At 39.3% G+C, this 18319-nt stretch overlaps 1 protein-coding gene and 1 long non-coding RNA gene across 5 annotated transcripts in view; one reads left to right on the top strand and one right to left on the bottom strand.

Moving 5' to 3' along the window:
- COL8A1 (collagen type VIII alpha 1 chain) overlaps window positions 1-18319 on the bottom strand; it is a 96370-nt gene that overhangs the window by 44996 nt on the left and 33055 nt on the right. The gene's annotated exons all lie outside the window — the stretch shown is intronic.
- LOC128853698 (uncharacterized) overlaps window positions 1-18319 on the top strand; it is a 56517-nt gene that overhangs the window by 33191 nt on the left and 5007 nt on the right. The window contains exons 2-4 of one of the 2 annotated variants that reach the window (XR_008452396.1): window positions 10966-11006; window positions 11526-11700; window positions 16228-16425. This is a non-coding gene — a long non-coding RNA (uncharacterized LOC128853698). The remainder of the gene's footprint in view (window positions 1-10965; window positions 11007-11525; window positions 11701-16227; window positions 16426-18319) is intronic. The other variant, XR_008452398.1, reaches the window with a different exon arrangement.

Raw genomic sequence — 18319 nt, 5'->3', positions numbered from 1 at the left:
ACTTCTATCTTATTTCTTTTTGAGAGTAATGAAGTGTTACACATTGAGTACTGTACATGTTTAGTTTCTTTGCTGAATCAGGAGCTTAAATTAAACTGATGGAAATGCTTCCATACTTAGCAGAGAGCAAAATGTCAATTACAGAAAAGCTTGTGGGTAGGTTCACCATATTTTTCTCTTCAGTAAAGTAACGCAATTAAATGTACTCAAACAGATGCGTGTTTTCTACTCAGACTGGGATACAGAAATGAAAAGAAATATGGTCTGTTATTATTAATCAAAAAGCAGAAATGTTATATTTCTATATTTCATCATAAATTAAAATGCCTTCAGGTTTATAGAGAAAAAAGTACTGAGAATATTTTCAGAATGCCACCCTTGGAAGTAAAATACGTCCGTGGACTATAAAGTATGACCTCCCCTTCATTTCCCTTAGGGATTTGTGCTACTTGTTGTCCATTCCTTTTAAGGAAAGATTTTACGAGTTTCCCATTACAGGCAAGCAGGAGAATTCCTCTCCATGCTAATATAGTACCCAATAAGCTTATGCCAGTAGCTTATTTGGTCATCATTGCAGCAGAACCTAAATAGTCACATATTTATCCTAACAGTACCTTCTAAGGTAGGGAAGAGGTATTGCTCCCATTTTATGGCTGGAATGAGGCTAATGATCAGGCTCCTGAGCACTGATCAGCAGGTGTGTAAGAGACGCAGGGCACAAGAAGAAGGGTCGTGCCTTATTCAGTTGGTCAGCCTTCCTTTCTACAGGAATATGAAGCCATATCCAGGACCAGCACAGACACTGCTTGTGTGTTTGAAGAAATTATGACGCATCCCACCTCTTTAACTGTGTTTCACTTGGGACATGTCCTGTTATCTCGGCCAGATCTCACGTTCTTCTGCCCCGTACCACTCTTAACACCAAAAAGCACAGCCCGCACTTTTCCCAAGCACTGAATTATTTTTATCTTGTGGATGCCATAAACTTAATTAAAACTTACAGTACACACTGTCTTTCTGACATGCCTGGAATTTCTATTGCAATATTTCATCACTCGATATGATTATATAGGTGTTACTTATACATGTGATTGTACTAGTCTCCCAGCTGTACTGCTATGCAAACTAAAGGCTTTAAAGAGACAGTTATAAGGTGAGGTACGTGACAAGTCAGAAATGATGCTCAGATGTCACACATGAGTAATGAAATAAATATTTCAAATGCCATTGTATATATATAATTAATAAAATGGGCTGGTAAAAATGAGAACATTAACTAATGACTTTAAAAGAAGTATTTAAAGACTTTCTCAAATTTATACAACAAGAGACAGCACAAGCACTGCAAAATACGTAAGTACTTTGACCTAGCTGAGGTCTTACAGACAATCTAGAAACAGAAAGAACATTTGCACAGAACTATAACCAAGCAGAGATTGTGGAAATAATTCAATGATAAAAAGCCACAGGAGTCCAGGCTTTGTTGAATTCCTGAGACTATTCTATAAAGAATAAAAAGATGTGCTAATGCTAATTCTAAGGTAAGATGCCTCTTCTGAGTTGGACAAAAAGATTTTGGGTGGTAAGGCTAGTTTCTAGTCATAATCTTAAAACCTCTGAAATTATGAAGATGTGTAGGAAGTACAGATCCTGAATAAAGATGGATCATAAGATAATAGCAACATTCTGGCCAGCAGAATGGAAATAATCTTCTCAAGTATAAATCAGACATATCTTTAGATTAATTAAGAACAGCTTCGTAATGACTTAGTTCATTGATTTCATTTTACATTTCATAAATGTAGAATTGAGCCTCATGTCAGCCTTTTCTGAAGGTGGCAAGAAGGGATTTTGATAGAGTGGGATGGATTTGCTACATCTAAATGGTTCTCCATACTGTAGCTATCTGAACATGTCAGTAGAACTTTTCTGTTCTGGAGTTCTCATTGCAGTTAGTACTAAAACCAAATTTGCTTGTGTGTGGGAGAACAAGTCCAGGAGTTAAACTTTCTTTTATCCTTGATGTTTTAATCTGAATTAATTTGAATTGTTTGCCATGTCTATTCTAAAAACACGTTCTAGGTAAGTTCCACCTTTCTTCCAGATGACATCAGAGTCACGCCACAGTCAAAGTGATCAATACAGTTGTAACTTCCAAGATGGATGTACCATTACCTGTAGATAATTTAGATGTTACATGTGGTGGAAAATAAATCTATCCTCTGTTTCCATGGCTTAAACTATTGAGAATCTAACAGACTTAAATATCTTCACTGGTGTCCACATCATAGGGAAATGGGGAATTCCTAGGGGCTTAATTCTTGTTGATTTCATGTGGGATGACCTCAGATACCATGTTCAGAAGCAGTAGTCTAAAACTATATGGGAGCATGGAGTTAAACAGAATGCTCAGCTTTTGGAAACTGGAAAATACCAGCCCTTTCTTCCCTCAAGAACTGATGAATGCAAATAAAAATATAAAATTATTTATCTGCCACAGCAGCTGGTTAATGCCTTTAATTTCTTAGGCAATAATAGTACAAGCTTGACTGGGATAAATTTTAGGCCTGATAAACATTAGAAAGATATTTCAAATCTTAGCAAGATAGCTGGCAGGTTTAGCAGTTACCATGTTTGGTTATGATACAGTGAAACAAAAGATATGGTTGTTATAGTTGAAAACTGGACTTGAATAGGACAAGGTCTGATGAAGGAAGATGAGTCAAATTGCAAATCTGGGTGATAGATATAACTGTGTTAGAGGTCAAAACTGACAACAGAATTCAACAGCTATTACTAACATCCTGTTTTTATATCACTATTTCCAGGTAAATTTTAACTGGGGAAAGAAGCACAAAATTTCTGAGTACAATGGGATGACTCTGACAAAGGATAGATATTAGATATGCTCTGACTTCCAAAAATAAGAAGAGAAAAACAGCATTTTTCATTCTTCTAAAAAGAGCGCTTATTTGAAGACAGACAGAAAGATATTCCTGTAGGTTGCTTTTTCTCAAAGATGAAATCTTCATTAATTAGATGTAGGAATTCTTGCAGAAGTCATCAGTTCAGTGAATAGAAGTGTCTCTAGCAGAAGATGTGAAATGTGATGGTTTTAAGAATCCATGTATCACCTACATGGTAGATCCTGAGACTGAAAAAAAGACAGGAATGAATTGGGTAGGACCTTTAAAGATATATAGTCATCTTATATCTGGCAGCTTAATAGCACATGAAAAACAGTCTTGTTAGATAAAGGATCCATCTTCCACAGAAGTCATAATAGCCAGTAGGCAAGTGTTTTAACAGCTCTGTGCTAATGTCTCTCCTTCTGTAAAACTCTTATGTTAACATATACCTACCTCACACTAGAAGAGCTTAATTAACATGTGTAGTTATTTGAAACTCTTGGATTGAAAGCTGTGCTAGAGGTCCAAAATATGTGGTAGTATTATTATTTCTATACCCAGATGATTTGCTCATATGTTAGCAACAAGCCAGCATAGAAACCTATTGGATACTATGCAGTATTGGACAGTTCACTAAACAAGAAGCTCAGCGGCAATAGTTCTAATTGGCAGGCTGCTTTGGAAGATACACCCATCTTCAGGCTTTATTGCAACTCTTTGGCCATACAGAATACAAATCAGCTTTGATTTATGATTCTATTAGCTCCAAAGATACTGAATAACAGAGGGACAGAGTCTGGAACAGAGCTAGGAATTCATTTCAGCAGCATGCAATCTCATTTGGGCAGATGTCACAACCTCCACTTTGGACTGAAAGCTCAGCGTTAGCCGGCAGAAAATGAATTCTTAATATACTGGATAATAAGGCAAATGGTATTATTTGGAACTACTGGCTGATAGTTGGCATTAAGGGCAATGGCACCTGTTAGACACATTGCAGGGGGAGAAGCGAAATCTGATCCTTGTCGAAGTCAAGGGAAATTTTGCTATTGACTTCAAACACGCCAGAATTTCTCTTAGAATGATTAATGACTTATATGTGCATCTCCAAGGTTACAGGTAGTTTATGAAACTTTTATACAGAGGCAGATGTCCATAATCAAATAACGGGGATGCTGATATGCCAAAGAATATAGTGAGCATAATAAATGCTGTAAGAAAAAAAAAAATGTAGCTAACACCTTATAGTAAAAATTGATTGATTCCAGAGTTCGATATCATCCCACACAAAAGTCAAAAACCAGACCATTCAGTGGCATTTGTGGTTGGTGAAAAGCACTTTTCAATGCTTAGATGGTTTGTAATTTCTAGTAGCTGGACACGGTCCAAAAATCTGGGGGGTAGAAAGAATTCCTGTGAATTCACTTTATGCAGTAAATAAATTGTCTGACTCCTCTTCATATTTACAAAAATCTGTGGGCTTTGATGGAGATGAGAAATAATTTATCGAAAGCAAGTTCTGAGGAGAACCAGCTCTATTTTTCGCTTGTGTATTTTTCCCAGTGTCTATTTCTGCCTCCGTATTTTAGTATCTATATTTTTTCTTGAAATTATATAAAAAAAATTTCACAGTCCATAAAAAGGGACAGAAGAAACCTGTGACTTTGTTTTCTTCCCCTAATGTAATTGGTAGTGGTTGACAGTCAGGTTTTAAAAGATGACCGTGTTTTAAAAGAAAGTGTTACTATAATCTAGTGTCACTATGCAACACGCATTACACTGCATGTACAGGTAACGCAGTTCCACCTGCTCTTATCTGATGCAATCACATCACATGTCATAATGTCTTAATTTTCAATAAGTGCAGTGTTTATTTTTTTTCCTGCTTTATAGTATTTTCTTTCTAAATCTACTTCTAGATCCTGTAATACTCTTAACATATCTGCAAATCTACTACAGTAGCTACTTTATTTAAATAACAAGACTCCCCCTTTACTGAGGAATTAAGCAATATTTGTTGGCAGCATTCTGGCAGGGTGCTTAATTCTGAAAAGGTTGTGCAAAACCCAGGCTAAACTATTGAAAGAATGTTTCAAAAAAATCAGAACTGAAGGTTTGCTCTGTTGCAAGGCAAATAAACTTGCATTAGCTCCCCAAAGCAGGCTTCATTGTTCAAAGTCTCTGAGGCAGTCGTTGCTTTCTCAGCAGAAATGCTTGTGATTCAATTTGAACTAGTCCTCTGGCATTTTTCACTGCATAAAAAAACTCTGTGCTCTATATGACTAAGAAAGCATTCTACAATATTTTGAATAACTCTCTCCTAACAGCATAAAGCTATTAGTATTGATTACACTGTATTTTTAAGAGAGATACTAGGAGATACACTGAACTGCAGCCTACTAAGTTGAAAACCTTTGGTAAACAGGGGTTTTAGAAGGGACAAGCCAGCCATCTCATGTCATCTCATGTCATCTCATCTCATCTCATCTCATCTCATCTCATCTCATCTCATCTCATCTCATCTCATCTCATCTCATTTCTGCCATCTTTTAGGAAGCTATTGAAAAAAATTACTGATTTTCCCATGCTATGACAGTTCTGAAATGCTGTGGCATTTGCTCTTGGTACCAGTGACAATGCAGTTTTAAAAAAAACACATCTTCAAGACATTTGGTCAGGAGACTCAAAGGATGCGCACAATGTGTTTCACAGCATGCAAGATCCCTATCCTACAAGGTATCTTGACATAGTCTGTTCTCTCATCTGTCTGTAGCGTCTAGTTATAGTGAAACAATAAGGTGTCAGATCACCAAGGAAAAAGGCAATATGGTGTCCGTAGAGAAGGTAAAGGTAAGAACATATATAGGATTCTGTGGCCTATGCAGCGGAAGTGAAGGTAGATCCACAGGCAGTCAGATTTTAACAAGACACCAAGACAAAAGATTATCATAGAAGCTAAAAGACACAGTTGGCGAAGAAGCAGTGTAGAGAAGAATGCTGCAAAAAAACATCTGCACCAGCCCAACAGAAAAAGAAAAGAGAGGGACAGAGTGCTAGGGCAAGAAGACAAAATTTGGAATCTCTCAAGGAAAATACTGGAAGCTTCATGTCTGAAGGTAGAAAAAGACATTTCTGCAAAAAATATTAGAAAGTGACATAGAGAGGTTATCCTTATTTGGCCTAAGTGATCTGGTTAGTGTTTTGAATTTCTGTATCCTGCACATACATGCTGTCACTTCTTTCAGCTTCAGCAATTCTTTGACTATTAATTAATCTCAGTCCTTCTCATGAAAGAATCTCTGGACTGATAAGTACAACCCTGTGGGAGCAAGAGGCACAAGGTCAGTCTTTAGGTCTCATGAGTTTTTACTGCTTAGCTCTATGTAGACACAGGTATATCTTTGCTCAGAAATATTAGCAGCCCAATCTCATTCCCACTCAATGGAAAAGCCTGTGAACTAATGGTAGAAGAACAAATATATGTGAAAGTGGAAACAGCCCATGAAAGGAGAATTAGCAAGTAAGACTGCTGTTTTCCAGTCAGGTTTTAAAAACAGTTGGAGGTGGGAATTGCTTCACTTGAGAGACAGACGAAGAAAATGAAATTGTATCTCTAATCTCAATAAAATGAAGTGCCATTGACTGAACTGCTGAAGAACCATTAGCTTGTAGCCACCAGGGTAAGTATAAATAAATTTCATTACTCCTGTTTTAAAGTTAGGAAAATAAAGGAAAATGGAAAGAATTGTTTGCCCGAAGGTTCCCAGCAAGTCAGTGGCAGCGCCAAGCTTTAGGTCTCATGACTTGTTACTCAGCTCTGTGTAGAGGCAAGTATTTCTTCGCACAGATATGTTAGCAGCCCAGTCTCATTCCCACTCAGTGGAAAAAGGCCAATTCATGAAAATTCATATTTAATTTCGTAACTTGGCTTAGGTCACAACCAGACACAAAGTAATAAAATATCTTTTTTTGGTACAGTTCAATTCTGTACTAAAAAGCTGACTCAAACTTTATGTTTAATATAAAGTGTGGGTAAACAGCTGTTATATGTATCATAGCATACATGCAAAAAGGTCTTAATTTTTTCATTTTCCAAGAATTTCAGTAAATTCCTTATTTGTTGATATGCTGATCAATGTTTCATTACCACCATGCATATGAAATGAATACACATAGATAATCTGTATCATTAAGTAATCATATGTATGCTACCAAGACATATTTTTGAAGGTAGAGTAATTTGGAATATTTATACCATGCCTAGTTTCCCATGAATTTAGTTTAAGTTAAAAGAAAATACTTAACCCTTAGTTCTCTTTCCAATCTTTTCCAAAAAATGAAACACTCCCTTTGAAGAGCTGGTGGTGTCAGACATTACATAGTTAAGCTGGGTATTCTTGGTTTGAATTTCTTAATGTCTATATCATCTGTTCTCACCTGTCATCTTCAGTTTGTCAACAGTGTGTAGTAATATGTTTGATTCATTAGAAGCGAAAAAAGAATGGTGAAAGCAAGTAAATATGTCAGTTAAACCCCACACGTATTAAGTCACCTCAATTTGTTTGTCTGGTAAAAACTGGCCCCTCTTTGGGTGAACTGAGGCTAGCATGATTCACCACCAAAATCTGAATCTGGAACTGACACTGAATTTGCAGATGTGCATAGGAGAAATCCCTTGAGTTTTGAAATAATTGAATTTAAGGAGAAGCAGGAAGAGTGTAAACAGCATTATTAAGCAGACTGAAGTTAATCAGTTACCATTGTTACTACTCAAATCAGTCTCAGTTTGACAGCATGTTGATTTTTTAATTACTTTGTCTAAATAAAGATTAAATTATTTTTTTAAAAAGTCACTAGATTACACAAATCCAGGACATTTCTGAACAATCTTCTTGCTTATAAACAAAAAAAGGAAGTGATATCATACATGGGATTAATAGCTGAGGAGTCAAGCTTTTCTGTGTGCAAAAATTTTAAATTTAGAGCTTTCAGGGGAGGATGAGGTGTAAACACGAAGGAAAAGGAGCATGACTTGGAGTGAAGACTGCTGAAAATATCAGAATATATTGAAACACGAAGCATGTAATTATATGCTGTGTTTGTAGAAGGGTCTCTCTAATTGTAAATTTGGGCTTTTGGAAGTGATTACAAAAACAATGCTGTAGTGAAAAAAAAAGAACAAAATCACTCTTTCTTGCCTCTCTGTTTATTTAGGCTGTCATCCAAAGCTGTCCAAGAATAAAGACCTCTTAGTAGAGCTTTTCCAGGTGTTTTCTGTCCAATGAAAGTTTACATACAGAGGTGCAATGACTACAATTGAATTACCAATGTTCAAATTCATTTATGCTTCCGCTCCTGGGTAACCAGTTTTGCCACAGAGCATCTTTTGGGTGATTTAGATCTGCATCAGCCCTTCTAATGGGAGTGATGTACTTTACATGTCAACACAGACTAACTTATCTGGCTCTTATTTTCTCTCTTGGAATGCAAGACTTATAACAGATGCCATTTTAATACTTGGCTTTCATTTGAACACCCATCTGCTGATGCCTGATGGAAATATTTTTAAACACTCCATTTAGAGATAGTTTTGCTCATATGTTATAGATTTCTCCTATTCCTCTTTCTCCAACTTAAATTGGCAGGGAAAAATCTGACTGATATTTCAATCTTTTATTTTATTAGTGGCTCTAGAGTGCTGTAACTTCCAGAGAAATCAATGATGGTCTCACAGACAGAAAATCACAACTTGGTTTTCAGAAGTAGTAAACATGTCTTACCTTCCTTACTGCTTTTTAACATTAACTCTGGTATTACACCTGATACCAATGATGAAGACATGCCTACGACTTGAAAGTGTCTAATCCTCAAACTGAGACACTTTAAGGCAATTTTTTTCTCAGAAATGCGTGGTCAGCACTTGGTGACGGTTGGCCTTGTGCTGTCTCCAGCTGGGCAATTGAAAGCCAAATATCCAAAATCACCCTTTCCTTTAAATGTGTATTCCAGTCATTTGATACATGTGGAATTTGAAGCAGCTAAATATGTGCCCACAAACTGTAACTGATTGCAAGAACAAAAATGGAAATCAGTTTTATAAGCTATCACTGTTTGTTCAAATGAGAAATGTTACAATTTGAGATCGGAAATCAACCTAAATAAAGGATTCTTAAGGAATTCTGTAAATATAATTCTGTGTATAAAACATACAATCAGTTTTATTATCATTGTTACCAAGATTGTGGCAAATGGTCATGAGTTATGAAGATTAGCCAACAGAAAAAAATTATCTCGAGTTAGAAAACTAGTGGAAGCTATGATGAGTAAAGGGATAGCTCTGCTTTTGCCAAAACAACACCTAAATTTTAGAAGGAAAGAACCATTTGCTGCAAAAGAAAGAGAAAAGGGTCAAATCTGAAGTAAATAGGATCCGGACCTTTTGCATTTTTAACAATTCTCCTGAAAAGTCTTCCATTATTCACAGTGCTGCCTATCATGTTGGAAAATGCATTATTTAAACCCTGAGGTATGTTCTAAAGGACTTCAGATATTTGACCCATGGAAGGGGGGGAAAAAACAACTTCTGATGCTTAGAAAATAACACACAGAAACAAGAAACATCAGCTCTGGCTGCCTCACATTTATCAGTCATCAGGTGGACTCTAAACAACATCAAACTAATGTTGAATTGGTATCACATCCTTTTAATCAAAATACTCCTTTGTGCATATCTCAAACAGTGCTGGTCTTCAGCCCATGCAATAACTGGTTGTTTGCTTTATGTTTGCAAAATCCCTTAACAAGATACCTAGAGCTTACTCAAGGAGCCAACATTTTCCAAATGTAATTGTCTGAAGCCTGGCATCTTTTCAGAAGCGCTGAGCATCCAAACTTTCTAGAGACTTGGAGAAAGAGTAGTTCTTGCTCAGCATTTTGTGGCTGAAGATGGATTTAAGCACCTTAATTTAGGCACTCAGTATATATGTGTTAGACTGGAGATGAGATCTTACAACACTGAGCTACAGAGTTTCTGTCAAATGCATACAAGTAAGGTGAATGTTTAGGATGCATTCATGATCTATTATGATGACAAGAACCGTAATACTTTAAGGACCTATTATATGTGGATAAGGCTAGTATGTCTTGCAGGTATATTTCATTCTTGCTGTCTTCAGAGGAAATTGTAGGTGCTAATTATTTGTCAGGAACGAGTTCCTGCATAAGGACATGAGTTGTGAGCTCATTTGTGGTGGCAGGAGCGACTGGCAGTGCCCCTGACCTAGGCCTGCTGACTTGGTACAGTTCTTGTTTTAGGACACAGCTGCTGTGTCGATGAGGTTGGTGGAGGGATCAGCATAAGACTGATTTGTTTTTTTCACTCCCTCAGCTGGCTAATGAAAAGAAAAAAAAAAAAAAATCCTGACTGCAATGACTGCTTGGAAACCCAAAGCAAATCATTACTACTCATATTTGTGAGTATTCACCAACCAAACTGTGCCAGAAGCAGGATGTACAGCAGTCGGTTTGTATAAGGTCAGGTCTGGATTAACTGTTTTATAGGACAGCATTAAGCAACAAACTTTGCTGTTGAGTCAACATGGAAGAAGTGATGATAGAAGGAAGGGAGAACTTGACTTCAGATTTTATGTCTGAAGCCATCAGAGGTCAGGATATTTTCAACGTGAGAAAAGTAGAGTTCACGTAATTCTGACTAGCTTCCAGGATTCAAGCACATTCTTAGCATAGGAGTGTAATTGGGAGAATATTCATTACAAAATGTTTTTTGTTCAGATTTCAAAGTCTGTCTCTCTTCTTGGACAGGTTTTAATTTCTTTTTTGATATTTTTCCACAAAATTGTCTTACTTGTATTACCCAAAAAGAATACCTTCTCAAAGTCACAAAGCAGGAACTAGTACTTTGTAACAGCCTTTTTCAATCGAGTAAGAATAAGAACATAGGTTCTTATTTTCATAGGTTCTTGTTTTTGTTCAACTTCAAAATTCAAGCATCACTAGTATCCTAAGAAATTTTTTTTTGTCTTTCATGTTCTACCAGTCAAGTGGCGCCATCACAGGAAAAAGAAGTAAGACATCTGTGTAAGTAAGAAATAAGACATCTATTAAGTTTATGTCTTCCCATGCTTAGGTAGCAGCTCAGTGGTGGTTTTCAGGATTGCAGTTTCAGTCAAAGGCATGCATCACTCTATTCTCTGACAGGCAAATTAACAACTTTTTTTTAAGCTAATTGACACTTTCATTCACAATGCCCATGCAAACATATTTATATACTCCTATCCTTCAAAAATAAAATCAAAGATAATTATTACTTATTTTTGCTGAGAAACAAAGCACCTTATGCTTACTGCAGAGTTTGTGTATGGGCAGGTACCACAAACTAGCCAAGGCACTGGAAGTTCATTTCCTAGCTGACCTGCCAGTCATTTCTGTATGTGGAAGTGCCCTGACTACCTCATGGAATGAGGTCTCACTTCACTCAGTTTTCATAGAATTGCTAGATTGGAGAAGACCTTTGAGATCATCAAGTCCAAATGTACCCATCCACTACTAAACCATACCCCTAAGTACTTCATCTACCTGTCTTTTAAACACCTCCAGGGATGGGGACTCAACCACCTCTGTGAGCAGCCTGTGCCAGTGCTGATAACCCTTTCGGTGAAAAATTTTTTCCTAATGTTCAATCTGAACCTTCTCTGGGACAACTCCATCTCATCCTATTACCTGTCACTTTGGAGAAGAGACCAACACTCACCTCTCTACAATCTCCTTTCAGGTAATTGTAGACAGTAATAAGGTCTCCTTTCAGCCTCCTCTTCTCCAGGCTAACCAATCCCAGTTCCCTCAGCTGCTCCTCATAAGACTTTTTCTCCAGCCCATTCACCAGCTTCATCTCCCTTCTCTGGACACACTCCAGCACCTCGATGCCCTTGTTGTGAGGGGCCCAAAACTGAACACAGTATTTGAGGTGTGGCCTCACCAATGCTGAGTACAGGGGCACAATCTCTTCTCTTGTCCCGCTGGCTGCACCATTTCTGATACAGGCCAAGATACTACTGGCCTTCACGGCCAACTGAGCACACTGCTGGCTCATGTTCAGCTGCTGTCGACTAACACCCTCAGGTCTTTCTCTATCTGGTAGATTTCCAGCCACTCTTCCCCTAGACTGTAGTGCTGCATAGAGCTGTTGTGCCCCAAGTGCAGGATCCAGCACCTGGCCTTGTTAAACCTCATACCCTGGTCTCAGCCCAGCAGTCCAGTCTGCTCAGATCCCTCTGAACAGGTGGCTAAAAGCCCAGAAAGGCTAAAGTCCAACTAAAACTTAAATTGAGCCTCTCTGCCCTTCAGCAGATTGACACTTCCACCCAGCTTAGTGTCATCTGCAAACTTACTAAGGGTACATTTGATCCCCTCATTCAGAACACTGATACAGATATCGAACAGGACTGGATCCAATACTGAGCCCTGGGGACACCATTTGTGACAGGCCTCCAGCTGGATTTGACTCCATTTACCACCACTCTTTGGGCCCGACCACTCAGCCAGTTTTTAACACAGCAGAGGATGTGCCTCTCCAGGCCAGTGGCAGCTAGTCTCTCAAGCAAAACATTGTGAGAAACAGTGACAAAGGCTTTACTGAAGTCCAGGTACAATATATCCACAGCCTTTCCTTCATCCATTAAGTGGGTAATGTTGTCATAGAAGGAGGTCAGGTCAGTTTGGCAGGACCTGCCTTAAACGCATGTTGACTGGGCCTGATCACCTACTTGTTTTGTGTATGCTGTGTGATAGCACTCAATGTGACCTCCCCCATGACCTTCCCCAACACCGAGGTCAGACTGGCAGGCTTGTAGTTCCCTGGGTTCTCCCTCCAGCCCTTCTTGTAAATGGGCATAACATTTGCCAACCTCCAGTCAAGTGGAACTTCCTCCATCAGCCAGGACTGCTCGTAGATGATGGAAAGGGGTTTGGCAAGCACCTCCACCAGCTCACTTAATACCCTTGGGTGGATCTCATCCAGCCCAGTAGACTTGTGAATGTCTAATTGGTGAGCAGGTCTCCAACCATTCCCTCTTGGATCACTGGAGCTTTCTTCTGCTCCTTCTCCCAGTCTTCTGGCTCAGGAGGCTGCGTACTCAGAGAACATCTTACCTTATTATTCAAGACTGAGGCAAAGAAGGCATTAAGCACCTCAACCTTATCCTCATCCTTTGTTGCTATTGTTCCCTCTTCATCCAGTAAAGTTTGTCTCCTTGGCCCTCCTTTTGTTGTTCATATATTTGTAGAAACATTTTTAATTATCTTTCACAGAACTGGCGAAGTTCTAGTTGGACTTTAGCCAGTCTGATTTTCTCTCTGCACAATCTCACTTCATCCTTGTAGTCCTCCTGAGGTGCCTGCCCCTTCTTCCAAAGCTTGTGTACTTTCCTCTTTTTTTTCTGAGATCCACCCAGAACTCTCTGCTCAGGTTTCCTTCAGGAATGGGCTACTTTTGCATCACCACATTTTCTTTCTTAAAGAGCATCCAGCCCTCTTGGGCTCCTTTGACCTTTAGGACTGTCTCCCATGGAACTTGATCACCCAGCCTTCTGAAGGTCCAAAGTTTGCTCTCCAGAAGTCCAAGGTGGCCGTTCTGCTGACACCCCCTCCTTACTTCTCCTAGAACTGAGAATTCTTATCTTCTCATGACCGCTGTGCCCCAGGTACCCTCCAGCCTTCACATCTCCTACTAGGCCTTCACTGTTCACAAACAACAAGTCCAGTGGGGTACCTTCCCTAGTCGGTCCACTCACCAGTCGCATCAGGAAATTGTCTTCTACACACTCCAGGAAACTCCTAAACTGTTTCCTTTTGGCTGTATTATACTTTCAGCAGACATCTAGTAAGTTGAAGTCTCCCACAAGGACAAGGGGTTGTGATCATGAGACTTCTCCCAGTTGCTTGTAGAATATCTCATCAGCCTCTTCTTCCTGGCGGAGTAGTCTATAGCGGACTTACACCACAATATCTGCTTTATTGGGAGTTCTACAGATTTCTACCCACAGACACTCAACCCTATCATCACCATCATCGAGCTCAAGGCTATCAAAACACTCTCTAACACAGATGGCTTCCCCACTGTCCCTTCTTCCTTGCCTACCCCACCTAAAGAGTTTATAGCCAACCATGACAGCACTCCAATTATGCAAGTCATCCCAACACGTTTCCATGACGGCAATTATATCATCATTTTCTCACTGTACAATGACTTCTAGTTCCCCCAGTTTGTTGCCCATGCTGTGTGCATTGGTGTAGATGCACTTCAGTTGGGCTATTGATCCTGTCACACTCCTGGGGGTGAACAGTCCTAATTCCTAAGTGACTACTCACTGTAGTTTCTAACCCATCAATTACCTTTGCACCTTTGCTGCCACTTGAAGTGCTATCCCCCACTTCCTCTGAGGTGGCAGACCAAAGAGCCTTGCTGGCACAGCAGCCCTCAGACACTGGATTGCCATTCCCAAGCTTTTTGCTATCAAGCCTAGTTTTGTCCACCTGCCATTTCATATCTAGTTTAAAGCTCCATTGATGAGCCCTGATGGCTTCTTGGTAGGCATCCTTTTGCCCCTTCGCAAAGTGTATTCGGTCCTTTGTCAGCAAGTTTGGTTTTGTGCAGGCCAAACCATGGTCAAAACCCCAAACTTTTTCCTCCTCTCAGCAGTTTCAGGTATTTATTTCCTGGCTTTTCCTACTCTTTCCCTCATCATTCCCTGCAATAAGAATGACAGAAGAGAACACTACCTGTCACCCCAATCCCTTCGCCATTCATCCCAAGGCCCTGAAGTCCCTTTTAATTGCCCTCAGATTTCTTGCTTTGCTTTTGTTACTGCCTACTTGGAAAATCGATAGTGGATAATAATCCGTGGGCCTGAAGTTGGAACTTTGGAAAAGTTGGAACTTTTCTTTACACATCTCTAACCAAGGCCCCAGGTAGGCAGAAGACTCCTTATGTAATGGGTCCGGTCTGCATATTGGGTCTTCTGCCCCTTTTAGAAGGGAGTCCCCTATGATAATGACCTGTCTCTGCTTTATTGAAGCTGTTTCGATGGGTGGCTTAGGGTGTCTTAACCTAGGGAAAGGTTCTAGGCTGTGAGACCCATCGTCGTCATTAAGGTTCAGTTCCACTTGCAGAGCCTTGTATCTATTGTGCAAGGGAACCTGACAGGCTGAGGTTGACACAGGGGAGACACCTGCTGTGCTGGGCAGGAACTTGCTGCCTTTCCCCTCCATCTCCTGAATTTCTCTCTTCAGCTGAATGGAGAGAGGATGGGGAGTCCTCCATTGCATGAGGCATGCCTGCCTGTTGTGTCTGAGACAGGGAGCAGAAGGTGTTGTTCCAGTGGTCAGCCTCCCTCTCACGCTCCCTGATGGTCCTCAGCCTGCTCACCTCATTCCTGAGTTCCATCGCCAAGCAGAGGAGTTCCTCCACCCAAGAACAACTCCCACAGGTGAATTCCCCACCGGTGTCCAATACCAGTGCAAGAGAGGGGCATGCCCTGCAGCATGGCAGCATGCACCCACTGGGGCTCTTTTGGGGAGGCTGCATCAGTCACAGCTGGTGCAGAGCTCGGAGAAGCCTTAATTTTCTGCTGAGTGGACACTGGGGTTTCCCTGGTACTTCTGCTCGAGCTCCAGAGCCCTGCCCACACCCTTGCCTGCTCACCCTGCCTGCATGAACTGCCTCGCAGACTGCCTCACCTCGCCCTTCTGACATGCCATGCACCTGTTTTTCCACTCCTGTTTGCAACGCTCCTGTTGCTGGCATCCCTTAGGGGCTTTAGTTCTTAGAGGCTTATGTCTTAAGAGATAATTTTCATCTATTTTCCAGGAGTTTATAGAAGCTTGTTAAGTTATTAACTAGCTTTAAAAGTATTTAATGACTTGGAACTTTTAGTGCATTTTAAAAACACTAAAAAAATTGCTCTTGGTACCAAACAAAATAACAAAAAAGCCCATGAAAAACAAAGATGTGGGAAGAAACTTTCAGTATTGTGGTGATAGAAAACACTTGCTAAATCCTTCAGTGCAAACCTAAGCCTTTTTAATGAGGTGCACCTGGTCTCACTTAACCCTTCCCACAGCTGATTTAATATGCTAGGTTATTGATATCTCCCTGTTGTTGAAGTGGTTCAGAAGCTTGATGCAGTAGGACTGTTTGATACTTCATGCTTGTATTTCTGTCAGTACATTTTAATCTAAAAGATCTGGGTTCTTTTTGTTTGTTTTTGTTTCTTTTCTGTTTCTTAATGCAAAAACCATATAGTCTCCTCAGGACATCTAGCTTTTAATGAAAAATACCATATCTGAAAATTGGCATGACTCTAAGAAGAGCTTTATTTTCCTCCTCACCACCACTATGCTTGTGGCTTTCTCTTCATTATTGGTAGAACCAAGTAGCTACAGCCGTAGAAGAGCCATTTTGGACCTGGCTGCATCTTGCAACACCTCCTTCTTCCAAGTGGTAAGTACTCTTGATCCCTGCTATATTTTTTATGTCTTTCCCCCTCCCCCAATCACCCTCAAGGAGACAGTAACAATGGAAATATGAGTTTCTAAACCAGAAAGAATGCTACGTCTTTTGAAGCTGGTTTGTATTTGTTTATTTGTTGTTTAAGCATAATTCTTCTGCAGGGAAACTAATAATGAGTGCATATATATGTCTGTATGTATACATACATAAATGGTTTTAAACCATTTATGCTTAACCAAGATTTATGCTGGTAACATTTACTGCCATACCACTGTATAGAAAAAAACCCCACTAACTGAGAAAAGATTTTCATTTAATATATACTGTATCTCTGTGCCTATTAAGTGAACTTCTTTAGTTACTAGGGAGTTGGATGCATATAGATTAAAGGGAATGAAAAATGAAATTTTTTTGCTTTAGTTTAAAAATGCCTTCAAAGCTATCTGAAATTATTTGCTGCTTTTAAAAGTGCTGATAGTTAACCCCCTTCTGCTTTTTTTGAATTTTTAGAACTTAAAAAGTTCTAGATGTTTTTCTTTTCAAGGGGACGCAGTGAAAGCATGTAACCACTTCTGGATTGTCAGCTTTCCTGTTCTCTATACCATGCATGAATACATACATACACTTTCTCCGCCATCCTGCATTTGTTAATAAAATGAAGGCAGAGATGTTACAAAGGTATTGCTTACCTCCCCATTTCCTGGAATAGGGCAATTACATTAGAATTTTACAACTTATTTAGTAAATATGATTATGACCTTCATACTTCAGAAAGGCTTGAAATAACCCTGACATATATGAACTAAATGCAACCCAAATGCAAGAGTTTTTGAAGAGGTTATCACAATAGGCTTGAAAATGCTCAACAATTTTATAAATTTTGATGGCATATCAACTTCACAAACATTACCATTGCCACCTAGCAGATGACTATAGAAGATGGAGCATGGGGATCTAAACCTATTTTGCTTACATGCTCTGTCTCTTCCTAGGGATGGGAAGAAAAGTAGCCTGTGTTCCTCCTCCAAGGGGTCTCTTTTGCCAGCCTATGGGGAAAGTAATCTACCTGCTGATCCCCATCTTTTTTTCTGAGCTGTAGAGGTGGTTTTACGTGAAGAGCCATGTTGCATCAAAGACTCTTGAAATGCTCTGATTAGATGCCACCTGCCCTCTTCCTTTTCTCATTTGAATTTAATAACAATATATACTGTGGTGAGGAATAAAATATTCATAATTATGATGTGTTTTTAAAGAGTTACTTTAAAGAGCACATTTCCTTGTTTCTTTTTTTCATCCTCTTATAATAATATTGTTGAGTGGACTGAGATCATGTTCCTGAAAATAACCTCAAGTGGGAAAACATTTGTGGATTCTGTGAAAGGTGTCCATACCTGACACTGTTCATCTTAACCAAAGTTCCTTTTTTAGGTAAATAGGAGTGTTATCTGAAGGGAAAGTGGTAATCTCGGCCCTATGTGCATGGCTTTCATATTTAAGTAAAAGCTTAGGATGTAATACCAATGTTCAAAAATTACAGAGCCTGAAATATGCCTGCAGTGGATGTAGTTTAAATTCTAAGCCACAGAGGTAAGATAGAAGGGACTGTGATACTGTTAAAAGAAAAGATAGCTGTTGCTGCAAGATGCAATGCTGCTTATGACAGTCTGAAGATCATTTGAACTTCTTCCTGCACCCTGGCTAAGCTCTCTGGCAGTTTTTGTTTATTTCCAAATTACTCAACTTTAACATTTTAAAGGATGTTTTACTATTTTGTAAGACATTCTAAGCAAAATGAGTTAGTAACTATTCCTAACATTATGACTGGAACTGAATTAAAAAAGAAATATCACAGAATCTGGTACTTTAATAGTAGTAAATATAGCAG

This window comes from Cuculus canorus, chromosome 1 (assembly GCF_017976375.1).
Source record: "Cuculus canorus isolate bCucCan1 chromosome 1, bCucCan1.pri, whole genome shotgun sequence".
Classification (NCBI taxonomy): domain Eukaryota; kingdom Metazoa; phylum Chordata; class Aves; order Cuculiformes; family Cuculidae; genus Cuculus; species Cuculus canorus.
Note: the sequence above shows the minus strand (reverse complement) of the source record. Positions and strands in the feature narration are given on the sequence as shown.